Source organism: Physeter macrocephalus, chromosome 1 (assembly GCF_002837175.3).
Source record: "Physeter macrocephalus isolate SW-GA chromosome 1, ASM283717v5, whole genome shotgun sequence".
NCBI lineage: Eukaryota > Metazoa > Chordata > Mammalia > Artiodactyla > Physeteridae > Physeter > Physeter macrocephalus.
In genome coordinates this window covers 64,160,624-64,178,884 of record NC_041214.2, presented here as the reverse complement: position 1 = coordinate 64,178,884, position 18,261 = coordinate 64,160,624, and the positions used below count along the sequence as shown (strand labels likewise).

Sequence of the window (18,261 nt, the reverse complement as noted above, 5' to 3'; positions counted from 1 at the left end):
TTTTGAGTCAAGGTTGGGAAAGTTTTCCCTTTTTCCAGGTTATAGAAGAATTCATTCATGTTTTCTTCTAGTGCTTGTATGGTTTTATTTTTAAAATTTAGGTCTCTGTTCTATTTAGAATTTATCTTGGTTTACAATTTGAGAAGTAGATGTAATTTTACTTTTTTTTCCCCCGTGTGGCTACCCATTTATACCATTACCCCTGATTAAAAAGTGCTCAGGAAGTTTTGATTAGCATTAATTTTCCTACTTGTCTGGAAATCCTTGTTTGTGGTTATGCTGAAGTGATAGAGAGTCTACATTTATAGCTTTAGTGTGCCGTTCTTTTACAAGCTGGATGATTTAAATGCTAGAAAGGCCACTTTTAAATAATGTTTTGCAGTTTATAAAAGAATTTCTCTTCTCCTTTGACCCTTCAGCAGCCCTGTGTGATAGAACATTATCTTCCCCATTTTGTATATGAGCATATGACCACTGGCTTTCCCAGGATCACTCCATGCCTTCCACCTCTCAGTCCTCAATGCAGTGCTCCTCCTGCCCTAGGGCTGTGCCACTTCTTCATCACAGAAGGCCATGGTGAGGCGGAGATGTAGTGGAGGAACACTAATCTGGGGGTCACAAATCCTGTCTCTGCTGCCTACAAGCTGTGTCTCCTTGGACACACCTCTTTATCCCCCTGGGCCTCAGTTTCCTCCTATGTACTCAAATAAATGGTTGAAAATAGATCAGTGTTTGTCAGACTTCAGTAATGCCTGCCTCCTTTTGATAGATACAGATACCTCATGTTTCCCTGCCCCAGTTCTGATTGCCTTCCCCATGATATGACTGATGTGTAAATATCCCCACCAACCAAGGTTATTTTGGCTTTCCATTCCCAAAACACAACGAAGTAAAGTCCCTCTTTAACTTTTCCAAATATAAACTTATAATATCGAATACATTTTTTAAGGCACACAAGCTCCTTGAGATGTTCCCCCCTCCCGCCATGATGAGGCACTCTCTAAAGCTTTTTCCTGCCTTAGAGCTCTATGATTCAAAGAGCCAGACTGGGAATCAGGGATCTGCCATCTCAATTTTGATTGGTTGGATATGTTTTCTCCCAAGGGAGGGAATCAGTGACATAGACTGCTCTTTCCCTATCTCTGAGGTTGGATGGTGTCCACATATGTCACAAATGTCAGGTCATTGATTACTGTCCTTCCAGGCCCTGTCCTGAGAGCTGTACTTTCAGGAGTACAGTGTTCTCTATATTCAAGGAGCCCACAGTTCTAATGGGGGAAGCGACTTTACAATTTCAGTTAAGTGTGGTTGGTGCCAAAACAGGGATATCACAAGATGCTTTGGAAGCACCTATACCATAATGAGGGGGAAAGGGAGTCCATGAAAGCCTCCTGGAAAAGGTGACTGACTCTGAGCTATCTTTAAGGAAGAGTGGGAATTAATGGGGCAGGGAGAAGGAGGAAGGGATTCTAGGCTGAGGAAGGATGGTGATGGTGGCGATAACCCATAGAGGGCCGTCTGTTTCATACAACATTTCATTTGATCTCTACAGCCATCCGTCAAGTTAGCTATTATTTCCCTTTTACAAGTCAGAAAACCAAGGGCTTAGAGTGACAAACTGTCTACCTGTGGTCACACAGCTAATAAATTCCAGGTCTGTCTGACTTCAGTGGTCATTCTGTGTAAAAGATTTAGTGTAAAAATGTTTCTAAACTTCTCTCTCTGCCAGGCAGTTCTTTCTCATAGTGATACACATTCAACTGGTTCCATTCAGCTGCTTAGGAGAACCAGTATTTTGTTTTGTTTTGTTTACTGCTTGAGACCCACAAACCGGCTTAAAGTGGTTGTCTGGCACATACCTTTGTTGCAATAAAATCAATCATGGGAGCTGGCCCACTGCTTTCTAGAAACAACATGGAAGATTCCATATTTCATCACTCCTACACTTTTCTTCTAGGCATGAAACAAGCTTTTACAATGAGACTTTTTCTCTTTCCTTTCAGCTGAGATCCCAAAAACTGAGAACAAAGTTAAACGTGTCAAATTTTCCCACTTCCAAAGTAAGGTGCTTATAGTCTCTGTAGAGCTTGCAAAGGAGGTGCTCAGGTTCCAGTTTTACAAGCCTTAGTTCACTACCTACGTCCAGGACCTATGAGAAGTTGAAGACTCCCGGGTGTTTGACTCATCCTTGAGAAATTAAGGCCCACGGTACTGGCCGGAGCAGTGTACCTACAGCAGAGCAATGAGAAATGCATGTCCACAGATGCAAGGATGAACAAATGTTTCTCTGGACCAAATGTGGTCTATGAAGAAGGACCAGGCGCCTGGGTTAAATTTTTGTCTGCTTAAGAGGACTACTTGGGAGAGAGAGGGGACCCCAAACAAAAAGAATCTGTGTAGAATGAACCACCAAGTACCCAGAGGCTACAAGTGGTAAGTGAAAGTTCTAAGAAAAAGCATTGCCCATGCCACAAATGTTGTAGATAAAGATTCTCAGTGATAAATCTTTGAGAAATTCAGATATGTATTGTCTACTGAAATGGAAACATACAACATAAAAGTTATGAGTTAAGTTTTATTCATGGACCTTACTGAGGATTATAGCCCAGGAAACAGCCTCTCAGACAGCTTTGAGGAACTCCTCTGAAGAGATAAAGGAGGGACCAGGATATATATGAGGGTTTTTGCTGTAAAAAAAACATGTAGTCAAATGTCAAAAGATTATTGCTATTCACAAAGAACAGACATCTCACATTAATGATTTTAGTGCTTTTCTGTGTATGGGAAGGTGCAAGAAGCTGGGTTCATTGAAATTATTCCTTAGATGTGCATCTTAACTGTCTAGGGCCAGTATACCAAAGCACAGAATATTTCCTGTTTTTCTCCATCCTGAATTCCCCTAAGGGCGACTGCAGTGGCTAACTGCTTAACCCCTGTAGAACTGGAATGGTGGACATCATTCTTTGTTTACAGTATCCTTTGAGATAAAGAATAAGGCTTGAACTTTCTTCTTGTCCAGAGAACCATGCCACCAAACCGTTGCTCTTAAGTCTGACCTTTCTACCCTTACTTTTTCTCTGCCAGCCCCTCCATTTCCAGCCCAACCCAGGAGAGCCAGAGGCAGCTACTGAAGTTGGATGAGGGGCACACTTGGAATTTCCGGGCACACAAACTGACACCACCACCTTTTCTTTTTGCTTAAGCTGCACTATAGGCATTCTGACCCTCTGACAGAATTTTTGGTTTACTCATTATCCTCCCTCACTAGACTGTGAATACCTCAAGGTCAAATTTTTCTCTGTGTGCCTTTCTATGTAAAGAAATCTATATAACTACAGATGAATCCCAAGCCAGATCATAAACAGGACCTTTCATTCATAAATGTGGAAGGATCAACTAAAGATGACCCAAAATGAAAAAAACATCAAAGATAAAACGACTGGATGAACAAATGGAAACAACTGGTCTAGATATAGAAATGCAATGAAATGATGAAAGTTTCCCTGAGCCTAAGGAAACTTGGATCTTCATATTAAAAAGTCTGACTGTAAGCCAGGCAGAATGAAGGGAAAAGCTTGGATCTTCATATTAAAAAGTCTGACTGTAAGCCAGGCAGAATGAAGGGAAAAGCTCATACTTAGACACACCTTGAAGAAATTTTTGAACTCCAAAGTATAAAGAAAAAATCCTAAAAGCTTCCAGAGAGAAGACAAAACGAAACAGTTTACCTACAACAAAAATAATTTTGAAAGGGAATTTTTCAAGGTATTATTAAATTTAGCAGCAGGAACAGCTGGGTTTTAGTTCTAAGATGTGTCCCTCATTTAGTTCTAAGCTGTTATTGAGAGTCCTTTCCTGTTCCTGGGCTTCGTGTCCTCTGTAAATGAAGAGACTAGAATGGATGATTTCCGGGGTCTTTTTCAGCTCTGACTTGCTGCCAGTTCTTGTTGCTCAGCTGCAAAGCTGACCTCACCACTGGAGCTTACCCCCAGTGAACCCCACCAGGCCTTCCTCTCCATGACTGCAGTCTACACAGCAGATTTTTTTTACTGCCTTATCCTTTAAATGAGCCCAGTGCCTTTGCTTCCTGGACACCTGCTGATTCATTAACTCAGTCTTATTTCTTGAGAACAAGAATAGTGTTTCCATGTATAGTACCCTATAAATACAAAACACACAATAAATGTCTGCAGGATCAATCTATCAGCAAACCTTTATGAACATCTGCAGTGTGTCTTGCACCATACAAAATTATGGAATGCTGAGAAGACCATTCAGATCTTTTCCTCCAGTGTATACAGAGTGTGTAGAACAGGACTCTAGTTCCATGTGAGTGTAATAGGTAGTACGACAACAATAACAACAAAACACATGGGAAATGCACGGTTAAGCAAAATTAAATATTTCCTCACTTTGGGACTTTTCAGGTCTTCATTTGTAAATCTCCATGTGTTGATTTATAAAAATATACAGCATTTCCCAAACATACTGCATCATAGAGCACTTTTATTTACCAACTCAAGAAAGCACATCGAGTCTCTAGGTCTGCCTGCTGGCTTACAAAAACTACAGTGGATGAAGATGTGTTAAACGACACCAGGAGGATTCAACCAGCCATATGCAGAATGTGAGAAATTCTAAGATAAATGACCAGTTTCTTCAACAACAAAGAAGTAGCATTAACCAAAAGGGATGGGACTTTTACAGAATAAAAAGATTTAAGAGAAAAATCAACCAAATATAATACGTGGACCTTTCTGGATCATAATTCAAACAAATCAAATGTAAACAGACATTTTTGAGATGAGCAAAAAAAAACTGAACATGAACTGGGTATTAAAAAATTTAAGCATTAAATATTTAAAATTCTAATTATTGTTAATTTTATTGGGTGTGATAATGGTATTATGGTTATGCTTTTAAATTTTTTATTATTAATGGTATTATGGTATATGTTGAATATCAGTCTAAATAAAGAGGTAAACTGAGGCAGGCTCGAATTGTTAGAAATTGAGTTCATTTGGAAATAGCAGGAGAATTGCAATCTGGGACACACCAAGCTACAGGTGAGTCTGTTGAGGGTTTGGGGCAGGTGGTATTCATGGGCAAAAAGTGCAAAGAATGGGGAGTTCAGCCAGAGTTCAGGCAGTAAGTTCATAGAAAATGGGGAGGGATTCTTGGTGGATGTTCATTGGTCAGGAGATAAGTTTCAGGAAATCAGTCTTTCCGTTCTTAAGTTTTATTTTCCTGAGGGTGCATGCCTGAGAGTCTCCATTTCACATCCTCCCGTTCCACTTTAGGCTGAAATCTTTTCTCAAGAGATACGTACTGAAATATTTACAGGTAAAATTTTTAAATGGCTGGGATTTTCTTTTAAATATACATTAGCAGTGCTCTTTTTCTTGATATGAGTTTTTGTTACTTGCTTATGTTAACTTTATGAAAATTTGTTGTCCTTCACACTTAAGATTTGTACATTTTTTTATATGTAAGTTCTTTTTAAAAATTTTAGGGAATTCCCTGGCAGTCCAGAGGTTAGGACTTCCCGCTTCCACTGCAGGGGGCATGGGTTCAATCCCTGGTCGGGGAACTAAAGCTCCCACATGCCACGTGGCATGGCCAAAAATAAATAAATTAAAATTAAAATTTTACAAAGCATTGAATTTATTAGATTTTTGATTTACAGAAAATACATATAGATGGTTTAAAAAAATCAGTTTATAAGGAAAGGGTATACAATGAAAAGTATGTCTTCCTCCCCCTGACCCATTTCTTCTCTCAGAGGCAATAGCTATTACCAGCATTCATCTGGAGGTATTTTTATACGTGTACAAGCATGTCTTGGAGATGATTCTATGTCAGTATATATAGATTTTCTAACTTTTAATAGTTAACATGTATTTCATTGTATGCATTACACTTGTAACCTAGAGCTGGACATTTAGGTGGCCTACAGTTTTGGTGACTTACATAGTGCTTGTGTGACTGTCCTTGCCTATAGGTTTTAGTACTCATGGGTTTTGAAATGTTAATAGATGTTGCCAAGTTGTCCTCCAAGATGTTTGTATTAATTTATTTCTGTTTCCACCCACCGGTATGTATCAGAGGGCTGCAGTTTAAAAGTATATTGGTGCATAAATAGTAATGCCCTCAAGAGGGAGATATTTTCAAAATAAATGGACCATTTTTTAACAGTTCTTATTCAAGTACCTTAAACAAGGAGGACATGGCTTGTTTGTTTATAAAATTAGTACTGAGAAACGTCAACTGAAGTACTTCCAGAGTGAAAGGTTTTCTCTTCTAAATGGTGTGATAAATAAATATAAATTTTGGAAAAATAAAATAAAAAATAAAATCAGTAAGAAAACTTTGAATTATCCGTATTTAACAAGAAGACTAATGAGATAAACTCAAAATTTTGAAGGAATGGATTTTGATGCCTTTTCTCTCTGACCTTACCCTTGCTATTGGGTAGATCTTGCTGTTGTCTGGTTCAAAACAAATGCACATAAACCTTATGTGGCAGGCCTAGTTATAGGATTGCATCTTGTGTTAGGTGATGCAGGGAGGGTTTAAAATAACAGTAATTGGCTCAAGTTTGGGTGCTATCAGAAGTAGGAATAATTCTGTGATTGGATTTCTTTCTGAATCTTACCTAGGAGGTAGGAAGAATTAATTGGGGCTAAAACTGTAATAATAAAGTAACAACAGTTCCTTATATTAGCCAGAAAATGGGAATATTTGATCATTTTTGAGGTTTGGAAAGTGTTGTTGTTTTTGCCTTTGCTCAGACATGATTACTAAATTGCCTTATTTTTGTCTTGCTCTCTCATGGTCACAGAGTGACTTTGTCTGATGCTAATATTTTATGAATTTTTTTATGTTTTACAGAATACCTTTGTCGGCCTGTGAGTGCCAGGCCAGCTCCTGACTGTTTTTCTCTTTTTCAAGAGGTAAGACTCATGAAGTTGCAAAGGACATAAAACCCCAACCGAACTGAACTAAGCAAAAAGGTAAGTCCAGGGCTATACTGTTTGTATTACGTATATATTATATTTTTATAGATGAAGTAATTGAGGCTCAGAGTGATTAAGCAGCTGAGCTTGAGTCTGAACAGTCTGATTCCACGAACTTTTTTTGTTCCATTACTGCCAGGCGCTAAAGTATGAATGAGCAAAAGGAAATGGAGCTACCGACATGGCATGAATGGATGGGAATATGGGGAGCAGGAAGGGAAAAGTTTGGATAGTTAGGTTGGGGTGAGAGTAAGGAACAAAATGAAATGGAGATGTGTGTTTTAAGGCAGGGGAATGAAATGATGAAGGCCATGTCTTAGGAAATTTAGTCTGAAAATAACATGCAGAATGTATTAGTTGGGAGAGAATGAAGGCTGGGAAAATAGCCCCCCTCAAAAACAATTAGCTAAGAGACACTAGTAGTTACCTGGGCAGGAGGCATTGAGGGTTTGGTTTGAGAGGAAGGAATGGGTGGATCCCAGAGATCCCAATTTCATTTATTTAGTCCGAATCTAAGGGAAAGAGCAGATCTTGCATAAACTATGACTAAGTACCTTTGGGTCCTATCTGGTTTCAAAAAAACAAAGCAGCACAGAAGAGCGTGTGTGTGTGTGTGTGTGTGTGTCTGTGGCCTACACATACTTTATGGTTTTACTAACGCTCATGGAAATATTCCTAGCTCCATGAAGGGGTGTAATTGGATGTTTTTTTCCATTAGATGGAGCTATATCTTTGTTACAGGAGAACTTATGAATTTTTATAAAAGGAATGCTTGATAGATAAGGAACTTTAATGTGGAACAGGGAAGAACTACATATTAAAATGGTTTTTAGAGTAACCATTTTCTTTATAATTTTTGAAATATCTTGAGTCGTTAACATGGGTGCCTTTGCATGGGTCTTATATTTTACATACTCTGTTCATATAAAGCATGTTTCATAAAACTTTGTTTCTTGTGACTCCCTTCAAAAGGGCCCAAACCACACCCCACCCCCGGAACGGTAATACCTATAATAGTATTTCAGTTAGGATATTTCTCGATACAAGTCCACAATCACTTGTTTGCAATTCTGAAATTCAAAAAGCCAGAGTTTGCAAATAAAAAAACCAGGAAACTCAGTTGAATTTGAATTCTAGATAAATACCGAATAACTTCTCTAGCACAAGTGTGTTCCATGCAATATTTGGGACATATGCTAAAAAATTATTTGTTGTTTATCTGAAATTCAAATTCATCTGGACATTCTGTATCTTATCTTGTAACCCATTCTGAAAACCAAAGGTTTTTGTAACTTACTTGGTTGGAAAATGTAACCTAGGTTGATGCGAGGCTATTCATAGTCTTTACCTCACTTAGTGCAAATATTTGTATGAATAACTGCAGAACTATTAATATGTTTGATTATGGATACTGCCTCAACTTCACTGGGAGTGCTACATAATATGTGGTATTTGTACCATATTATTGTTTCAAAATTAGAAAAGTACTGAATTTTAAATACAGTTGTCTCCAAGGCTTTTAGAAAAGAGATAATGAAACTTTTATAAGTTTTATTTTATTTTAGTAAGCAAGAAAAATAAGTATGCAAAAAATTATTTCCGGGGACTTCCCTGGTGGGGCAGTGGTTAAGAATCCGCCTGCCAATTCAGGGGACATGGGTTCGAGCCCTGGTCTGGGAAGATCCCACACGCCGCGGAGCAATTAAGCTCGTGCACCACAACTACTGAGCCTGAGCTCCAGAGCCCGTGCTCCGCAAGAAGAGAAGCCACCCCAATGAGAAGGCCGCGCCCCGCAACAAAGAGTAAGCCCCCGCTTGCCGCAACTAGAGAAAGCCCGCGCACAGCAACAAAGACCCAACGCAACCAAAAATAAATAAATTAAATAAATTAATTTTAAAAAATTATTTCTGAAGTTACTGTAAGAAAGTTTTTTTAAATCCAAAATTAGTTCATCATAGGTAATATGACTGAGAATAAACCTAATTGCTTTTGAAAAGAGTGTCTTGGTTTTCTCTGCTTCAAAAAAGTCAGAAAAGTCATGTAGAGAGCAGGGCATCTCCAGTTCAAACTGGAAAAACAACTGAGAAATCATTTAGTCATCCCCAGCCCAAACAAAATTACCTCAGATTCTGAAAGAGAGGTGGCCATCTTCCCGTTCCTTCAAACAAAAGAAACCTTATGGAGGGACACTGCCGAATTTCCTTGGCATTATATTCCAGAATGTTGTTACTTTGCTACTTCGGAAATGCTTTCTAATTTGTCTTAAGTCTGTCTGCTTTCATCAGATATTTGATAGAGTCAATGTTAAGGACCGTTAAAAGAACTGCTCGTTAACATTTTCACAAATATACCTTTACCTCATTGAATATTGATTTTCTTCTCAGCTTCTATTTCTAGCTTAAATAATCTCAATTCCCTTCAAGATTTTTCCATTGTAACCATTTAACAAACTTTATAATTATTAAAAAACAACTAGCCTCAATCTTGTATGCATTGGTGTATTAAGGGCATAATATATAGGAGGATTACTTTTCTGTAGGCATCTATTACTATATACACACATCCCAGAATTATGCTCCAGAACAGTCTCAGTGTTTATAATGTATCTACTAGGTCTTTTCCGGCTAGGCCTTTTTGTACTGAATCAATTTCTTCTGATAACTTTGAAAATCGGTTTTTGCCAAATAAGTTACCTAGTGTTCTCTTTTTTATATATGTGTTTGCCTCTATCTTCCAACTTTCTAAAATCAGCTCAACATCTATTACATACCCTCACATCGTCAGCACATTGGTGTTGGTCTGTGTCACTAATTAAGAAATAATGCTAGTCCTTCAGTTGTGCATTTATAACATGAATCATATCCAAAGGGAAACAGGTCTTGTTTAGGACCATTGTACGAAGTGGTCTGCTCACAATGAATGTGAAAATATGTACAAAAATATATATGTATAGGTACATTCAACATATTTGTGATCACACTATATGAATAATTTTGTACCCTTATTTTTTAGTTAATATTATAATGTAATCACTTTCCCCACAAACAATTTTTATTGGATACCTCATGTAGATTTACCATAATTTGCTTAAATTACTTCTTTAGTCTTGGACATTTGGGGGTTATTTTAAATTAATTTGCTACTATAAACATTATGGCAATGAACATAATGTTTTGTTTTTAAACATTTGGGATTGTTTAGGATAGATTTCCAACAGTTGAATTGCTAGGTAAAAGAATGCGAGGTAATTTAAGGCTCTTGATATATATTGCCACATTTCTTTCCAAAACGATTGTGTCAAGTGATATTTTAACCAGCAGTATATGAAAGTGAATATTAAGAATCTTAAATGCAATTGTCAGGTATCTAAATAGGATGATCCCTTTCTTATCACTTTTTGATATGACTCTTCACTCAAGATTTTTACCTAAAGATAGCTAAAAGCATTACCTAGAAATGAATAAATCCACCCTTAGAATGAATGATATGCAGTTTACTAAACCCAACGTTGATATATGGGTTTTAGTTAATATAGAGTTAGAAGTACAGAGAGTTGCTGCTGCTAATTGTAATCCATCTTCATTAAAGAATGGTGAGGCTAATCCAACACGGCTGATCCAACATGGGGGCACGTGGACAGCCTTTGTCCCCTTCTTTGGAGGCAGAGAAATTGAGGAAGGACAACCTGCCACCTCTGCCTTATTAAAATAGCATTGAGGTTCCTAGTGGTACTCATCAGTCCTGTTCCCAAAAATTCCACCTCTCTTTCTGGACACATGATGAGATTGCACCTTCCCAACTCCCTTTGAGGTTAACTGTGGCCATATGACTTGCCTGAGCCAATGAAATATGAGAGGAAAGTCACAGATGCCACTTCCGGGTGGCAGCTTTAAAAGTCAGTGTATGTTTTGCCACTGCCCCTTTTTGCGCCTTGGTGATTGTGGAAGCACATGTTGAGATGGCATCTCCATCAGCCTTGGTCCCTGATGGCTCAGTGAGCATCCTTGCCAATCTGTGATGGATACGGAAGTGTGAGTGAGAAATAAACACTTTTAAGCCACAGAGATTTTTGAAGTTTGTTTCTACAGCAAAATCTAGCCCCTTCTGACAGATACACGTCTTTCAGCCCAGCTGCATATGGGACGGTCGCTCTTTCCCCATCAACGGTGAGTCAAAGCATGTGGGTAGTCTCACTCCTGTGGATAGCTCCCTGGCAGCTTCCATAGCCAATTCCTGTGCAGCGTCTTTCTTCTCCAAAGTACATAAGCCATCTTTTCCCCTCATCACATCATACCTAGTTTTTGCTTTGTCAACTTTGCTTCCTCTGTTCAAAGGCAAGAAAAAGGAAGCTCTTTTTGGTTATATTCAAGGGTGTAGAGCAAGTTGGGAGTGTGGTGCAGGGGAAGGCATTGAGAGTTTGGATCAGGACTCATTTTTACCAGTAAAACTTCTACTCATTTTACTGGGTCTTATCCTGTCTTTACCCAGGTTCATTCATCGTTGTCCTTTTATCTCCCATGGTTGCTCACACCTCAGGCAAGTCACAGTTCCTTTACTCGATAAGGACTGATAATAAAGGTGCAGATTTTCTTAGTCTCTTTTTCTACAGTTCTCAATTCCAGGTTTTAAAGTGTAGAATCTTCACAAACCATATTTCTACTTCTATTGCACCACCACGCAATTTATTTACTACTACATGCATCTTTATAAATACTGGAAGTTAAGAATGTTTGGCTTAATGTTACTCTGCATACCAGCTTGGTGCCACAAATTGATTTCTTTTATTTATGTGACTCTGATAGGTAGGGTGTATAGGCTGTCCAAGCATTGTTTTCTTAAGGGAGACCACCTCAGAGGTGGACTTGACCTTGAGATGTTTTCCTTCATTATTAGAACAAAGAGACGAACAAAAACATAATTCTGTGGTTATTTCTTGTCTTGCATCATAAGATCCATTACTGTATCTGTAGCTGCCTGGATTTTGATGTTTGGGTATTTTACACTGATTTATGTGAGGGTTATAGAGACATCTTTTGATTATACAAGGAAATAGACACTGTATAGTAGTTTAGAATGATGCTCTGGAGAGAGAAAACCTGGGTTTATACCCTGGACTTCCTCTGTAAATTAGAGATGCTGAAACCTATCATGAAGGCTTGTTGTGAGTACTTAGTGTGAACGTAACGAGAGAAAATAAAATTGTTGTTCATAAACCCCCTCCACTTTATAAAGAAGGGTCTTAATTTGCTGACAACTGGGTATATAAGTATTCAGGTTGGAGGTGAGAGATTGGAGGAAGGAAAGGGAGCCAGAGGGGCTGGGGGCTCTTTGAAGGATGAAGGGTGCTAAGGAAAACCCCAGCTGGCAGCAAAGCTGGGGAGTGAGGGAGGAGAGACAGCACTGATTTGGATGTTTGCTGCAGTTTTCTGAGAATGTGTAATGTAAGACCTCTTTTCTATTTCCCATTTGAAATCTGTAGTAAAAAAAATCTCAAAGTCTTTCTTGTGTAAAACAGGGCAGGGGCCTAAGTGCCTACTGCTGTTGGGTGAAAACAGAGTCAGCCTGTGAGGATGAGTGACAGCCTATATCTTCATTGTAAAGAAAATTACTGCACTGCCTGGCAGGTCCAGGAGTCTAAACCCCCTGTTCACTCATTGTCTGAGAGAGAAGAAGGTGTTTTGTACCAGTAACAACTGTGGACATTTATGGCATTTGAACAGAGTCATATCTGCAAAGGTCTGTGATACAGCAATTAGAGACTGAAGTAGCTGGTGACTAGCAATATAATTAAAGAAGGCATTGTTTCTTGAAGCCTGAGACTTGAACAATTGGAGACAGAAAGACCAAGAATTCAAGCACAATATAAAGAAACAAAATGTTTGAGTGAGGACTGAGACTAGCATGTGATACAGTCCAGCAAGGGGCACAGAGCTGTAGCCCTCAAATGATTTTGAACAAGGCTTTGAGAATCCAAGACTCTAGATGGGACCATGGCTTCCCTAGTAATTTCTCTAATCCTTTCTGATTCATGGTTTCTTCTGTATCTTAGAACAGTTTGGGGATAATACCGTTTTGTTTGTATACTATTTATATGATATTGTTTTTGTTTTAATATTTATTTGGTTGCATCGGGTCTTAGTTGCGGCAGGTGGGCTCCTTAGTTGTGGCATGTGAACTCTTAGTTGAGGCATGCATGTGGGATCTAGATCAAACTCAGGCCCCCTGCATTGGGAGCGCAGAATCTTAACCACTGTGCCACCAGGGAAATCCCTTGTTTTGCGGCTTTGTTTAAAGCTTTTTTGGCCTCTGTTATTAACTTTATCACAAGTCATTTTATTTGGTTCTTTATTTTTATTTATTACTATCTTTTTATTGAAGTATAGTAGATTTACAATGTTGTGTTAATTTCTGCTGTACAGCCAAGTGACTCAGTTATACACCTATACACATTCTTTTTTTTATGTTCTTTTCCATTATGGTTTATCACAGGATATTGAATATAGCTCCCTGTGCTATACATTAGGACCTTGTTGTTTATCCATCCTAAATGTAATAGTTTGCATCTACCAACCCTAAACTCCCAGTCCACTCCTCTCCCTATTTGTTTCTTCTTAATTGAACTTTTAATAAAATTCTCAGAAAAGACACTCAGGTACCTAACCTAGATGGATACAAGATTACATCTATGGCTGTTTTTGAATCCCAGAATGTAGAGTAGGTCAGTAGCCATCCTTATGAAACCTTGTTGCAACAAAACTCCTTTCTTCACCATTGTGCCATGACTTGTAAACTGCACAGTGTGTATTTGGTAACCCAGGATTTTTTTTTCCAGTATCCTTCCCCCAAATTATGAAAGTGATAAACACTATAAAAACCATACAAAATAGGAAAGCATAAAGAAGAAAATGAAAATCATACTTAATCCCACCACCCAGAAATTAACATTTTGTTTCCTACAATGTTAAATTTGAGTTTTGGAAGCTAAGTTGATGAGCTCTCTAAAGAACAACCCTGGAAATCAAAGATTTGCTCTTGGTCAAGATTGAGGTATATTATATATGTCCTATAAAAATCCTTAAAATTTGCAGGAGAAATCTTCAGTTTTTAAAATTATTTCTTAAGCACCCTAGGATTTAAGTATTTGGAACTGCAGAAATGAACATTTGATTTATTAAAATAATTAGGTATTTACTTCCTTGCTGAATTTGCTTAACTACCAAACTAGAAATGTATTCATTGCTCTAGGTGCTCTATCACAGCTGATATTTGTGTGTGCAGAAACAGAGAAAAAGTACCCACTTTCTCCCTTATTATCATGAAAAAAGGGGACTTTTCTCTTTTTTAAATTATATATCTTTTATTGCAGGTACACTGTTTATTATAGTGTTCCTTAACCTCTTTACCTGTTGTCTTCATTCTTTGTGTTGCTTTTCTGATTTTAGTCTGAGAAATAAGATGGAAATGAATGAATAATGTAATTTTAAATAATTAGGACTCGATATATTGACCCATCTTACCCCGTAGTCACTTAGAAATTATTAAATTCTATGGATAAGGTCACAAAGCACTAAGTCTACTAAGGAATCTGATACATGTCTGCTTTAGTGTGTTCGATATAGTGCTTTGGTAAAACAGAGGCCTTGCCTAGAAAAAGTTCAGTGAGAGCAATGTTTCTGGTGATGTGTCTAGTGGAGAGGAAGAAATGTAGGGAAATTCCCCAAATATTTTGATTAGCCTAAAAAAGTTTACCTGGGGCTTCCCTGGTGGCGCAGTGGTTGAGAGTCCGCCTGCCGATGCAGGGGACACAGGTTCGTGCCCCGGTCCGGGAAGATCCCACATGCCACGGAGCGGCTGGGCCCATGAGCCATGGCCGCTGAGCCTGCGCGTCCGGAGCCTGTGCTCCGCAACGGGAGAGGCCACAGCAGTGAGAGGCCTGCGTACCGCAAAAAAAAAAAAAAAAAAAAAAAAAGTTTATCTAATTAGATGATTTTCTCCAAGCACATTAAACTTTTTAATTAATTTTCACTTAATTTAGCTAGAGAAAGCTGGTCACCATTAAAAAAAAGCCTCTCAATCCCTACACATGTATAAACTAGATCATCTTTATGAAGATGTTTAGAAATGAACTGAAATGTCATTAGCATATTTCATTTCTTAGTCAAACCAAAATAAGGCAGAACACTGATACAGAAAACATGCCACTTCATCTTGAGCTAAACTTAAAAAAAAATCTGTCTTTGACCAGATTTCTTCTCAAATCACTATTTTAGGACCACGTCTTATTTCTAACAAAAATCATCCACCAAAGACGAAAAAATATCAGTGATTTTGAAAACATCCTTGCTACTGCTGTGTTGAAGAAAAAAAATGTGTCTCATTAAGGCATCTTTGACTGGCATTTTTCACGAAATGATGGACCTCTATTCAGCCTGGGCACACTGTGCAGCTCAAAACACGTTTTTTCTCTCAGCATTCTTAAGGGGCTCTGTGCACTCACTGGATGCCAAAGATAACATCTAGATCAGCAATTTCTCATAAATCATTGGAACACGGAACATGAAACAAAGAGAAGAAATCAGGAATTCAATAATAAATATGGCAAGGTGCACAAACAAGAGAATTGAAACCAGATGAAAAGAAGCCTTTCAGAACAGAAGGTCAAGAAACGTGTTTCCCCTGCTCCCTCAAAGCCTTAGAGTAAGGCTCTGTGCTTCCCATCCAGCCATCAGCTTACTGCTCGGAGTTGGTTTTGGAATATTTATGTGGTGGATTTAAGGCTTTAACATACAACTGAAAAATTAGTGTCGTTTACTTTAGTTTGCTCAAGGCCCCAGGCTATTATGCAATGAAGAGGAAAATAGTGTTTATTGTACTTTAAGAAACACTGTGCCCACAAGCCTTGAAATAAATTCTAGATATGTGTATATAAATATAGCTCAATTTATACAATAGATTTTTTTAAACTTGAAGTTACATATGTGATAATAACGTAATGTGACTAGTTCTGTCTTTAAACAAAATGTCAGAACTTCTCAGGAGCCATCTGAGGAAGATATACTTATCTTAACACTGTTGACATTATGAAATATGTTATGGGAATATTTCTTTGAGTCTAGAAACGCTGCAGTTCCTTTTTTAAAATAGCTTCTCTGGTGGCAAGTCATCATCATTTGTTAGTGGGTTTGAACTTCTGGAAACATAGTCATTTGGTGAGAAGTATGGTAAATGATGTAGGTAAAATGATTTGTTAAAAACAATGTAGAATAATAAATCAATAATAAAAGTAGTTTTGAAAGAATTGCCAAGGAAAAGTGACAAAATATGAGCAATGTCTCCCCACACAATTATTCAACATGTAAGCTGAATATTAGGATTTTTTGGACTTTGTCTTATAACAGAGACGCTCATTTTACTCTTTTATTTTGAATATTTTAGTTTAATTTTAAGTGCACAATGAGAGCTCACTTGTAAAGGGCATCCTAAGCAATCATTATAAACTAAAGAAATTATGATGTGAAAAAATAAGTAAATAGTTGATCACTTTGTAAGTTCAGATTTATGAACACTTGAATGTTGTTTGTTTTTTTAAATCTGAATGCTTTCATGGCATATTTTGTGGTTAAATTATCTTCAAGATACTGAGTTGATGTATTTTTGCCCCTTCCAGGTCTCCTTAGATTGATTTGTTTACCCTTGATTTCAGTTTCCCATATCAGCCTTGTCAGAACTGAACCCTTGCACCACAGGCAGACCAGTCTTGGACCCATCTCCCTCAGTGCCTCTCTTAAAGAGCTGCTTTCAGAAGATGAGTTCCTTCTATGCAGAGATGCATTTTCTCCCTATGGTCACCATTCAAAAACAGCCTAATTCCATTTGTCTCCTAGGTTTCTCTATACATAGGTAGGCATTGTCACATGTGCTTAAATATGTGGGTATTAACCAGAAGACCTGAGACCAGTGACCTGAGACCAGTTACCAGCCTTCCACTTGCCAACCATGCCATCTCATCCAAGTTGCTTAACTGATCTGTACCTCAGTTTTCTCATGGGCAAATTTGAAAAAAATCACAGTTCCTAATTTTTTGGTATTGTAAGGCTTAAAAGAGTTAACATAGTTAAAATGCTGCAAAGAGCATCTGGGACATGGTGAGTCTAAACAAACATTTGCTATTATCATTACATTAAAATAAATGTACAGAGTGAGCCTTTTTGCTGTTATAATTTTGAAATTTATGGAGAACATTTTCTCAAACCTATAAACATGTTTTACAGCTGATAGTATATTAGCTTGTGGATGCACCATAATTTACTACATTAGTCTCTTATGTTTGATATGTTAGATGGTTTCCATTTTTTGCTGTTTTGAATAATGTGATAACTTCGTTCATCCTTGTTTTCCTAAAATAATAGGCGTTCCTGAATAATTCCGTAGGGAGTGTGCATTTTAATCCTTTTGATATTTTTTTCTAAGTTGGACACTAGAAATATATCAACTTACATTCCCATCTGGAGCGACTACATTGATTTCTATAGCTCCCTGTGCACATTTCTGTCTGCCCATCCGCATAATCCCTCTTCTACTGCTTTAATCTGTGAGGCACTTGTGCACATTTACCAGACTCCTCACATAGAAGAACAGCTTTTACTGGTTCAGTCATCCAAATCATCATCGATGATTGATATACTTGGGATGTATTATCCCAAATGTTTGGTTCTTACATTGCCTTTGTCTTTCACCTTGGTTCTATTGATATTTCCCATTGTTCCTACTCCTTGCTCCTTACATCCTGTTACATATCTGTCTCTCCAAAAAGGTACAAACTCCCAACCTCAGGAATTTTCTTCAGACATGCTATCACCAGAGTTCTTGGAAGCTTAGGGTCACTGCAGCACAAGATGGATCTTCTTCCTTTAAGCCAGATGCAATGTAAGAGGAACAGAAAGGAAGGTTTACAACAAAAGCAGAGACAGAAAAACAGTAAAATAAAGGACAAAACAGACACAAGTGAGGGCAGTTAGAAGGAACCTCTATTATGGGACATAATTTTAAGGTAGGTATCATGTACGGGGAAGTTCTTTATATACTGATACGAAAACACATTCAAGAGATATTGTAAGTGTAAAAAAAAGGCATGGAACAGTGTTATTGAACAGTGTGTTCCTATTTGCATTAGAAGATAGGGCCTAAGACTATATGGGTATTGCTTGTTTATGCATAATATTCCTCTGCCAGAACACAAAGAACT

At 37.9% G+C, this 18,261-nt stretch overlaps 1 long non-coding RNA gene across 2 annotated transcripts; it reads left to right on the top strand.

Annotated features, from left to right (window-relative positions):
* The first annotated feature begins 2,077 nt into the window (after positions 1–2,077).
* LOC114484742 (uncharacterized) lies at positions 2,078–17,940 on the top strand. 2 transcript variants are annotated; one of them, XR_003677977.1, is made up of 3 exons: positions 2,078–2,433; positions 6,892–7,013; positions 17,830–17,940. It is a non-coding gene; the product is annotated as an uncharacterized lncRNA (long non-coding RNA). The 2 variants fall into 2 exon arrangements; XR_003677981.1 differs by lacking the exon at positions 17,830–17,940 and adding an exon at positions 15,287–15,426.
* The last annotated feature ends 321 nt before the right edge of the window (positions 17,941–18,261 follow it).